This window comes from Tupaia chinensis, unplaced genomic scaffold (genome assembly GCF_000334495.1).
Source record: "Tupaia chinensis unplaced genomic scaffold, TupChi_1.0 Scaffold144075_1, whole genome shotgun sequence".
Taxonomy (NCBI): Eukaryota; Metazoa; Chordata; class Mammalia; order Scandentia; family Tupaiidae; genus Tupaia; species Tupaia belangeri.
Window position 1 is genome coordinate 7,622 of NW_006203929.1, and position 711 is coordinate 8,332.

Consider the following 711-nt stretch of genomic DNA (forward strand, 5'->3'; position numbering starts at 1 on the left):
AGTAAAAATACCCCAGTGATTTAAGTTGAAAGTAGTACACTGGTACATGGCTCTCACACCCAGTATCAGGAATGTACAAATGTCTTTTTATACAAAAATACAAAATAAACTATCTGTAGACATGGACAATGACAACAGTAAACCATTATATATTGTCAACTGAAACCAGTAACTGATAATTATACTGATTTTCTTAAACATCAGCCAACCTTTACTTCACTTTTTTTTTATTCAACTGACTTCTCTGAAGTTATGCGGTGAGGAGCACTGCCTTGAGCTTCCTGTCACAGTTCATGAATAATGGTAAAGGACTATTCTAGAAGTTAGAACATGCTGCCTCCCATACCACCTCCCATTCCACCCATTCCGCCCATTCCAGGCTCCTTTCCTTCTTTAAGAATTTCTGTGACTACAACTTCTGCTGTAGTTAACAGAGAGACCACTCCAGCAGCATCCGGTAAAGCAGTTCTTACAACCTTGGCTGAGTCAATGATTCCTTTTTCCACCATATTCACAAATCTCCAAGCATGGCATCATAACCAACTTCTGAAGAACTTTGCAAAATCTTCTCAACTATCAAAGATCCTTCGACACCTGCATTCTCAGCAATGGGTCATTGCAGGAATTTTGAGTGTCCTTTTAATGATTTCTTTACCAATTTTTTTATTAATTTATTTTTTATATACATTCAATCACATTGTTTAGCTTACA

The 711-nt window shown here is 36.8% G+C and overlaps 1 pseudogene; it reads right to left on the minus strand.

Annotated features, from left to right (window-relative positions):
• Nucleotides 1-322: 322 nt before the first annotated feature.
• LOC102492699 (60 kDa heat shock protein, mitochondrial-like) overlaps nucleotides 323-711 on the minus strand; it is a 12,248-nt pseudogene continuing 11,859 nt past the window's right edge.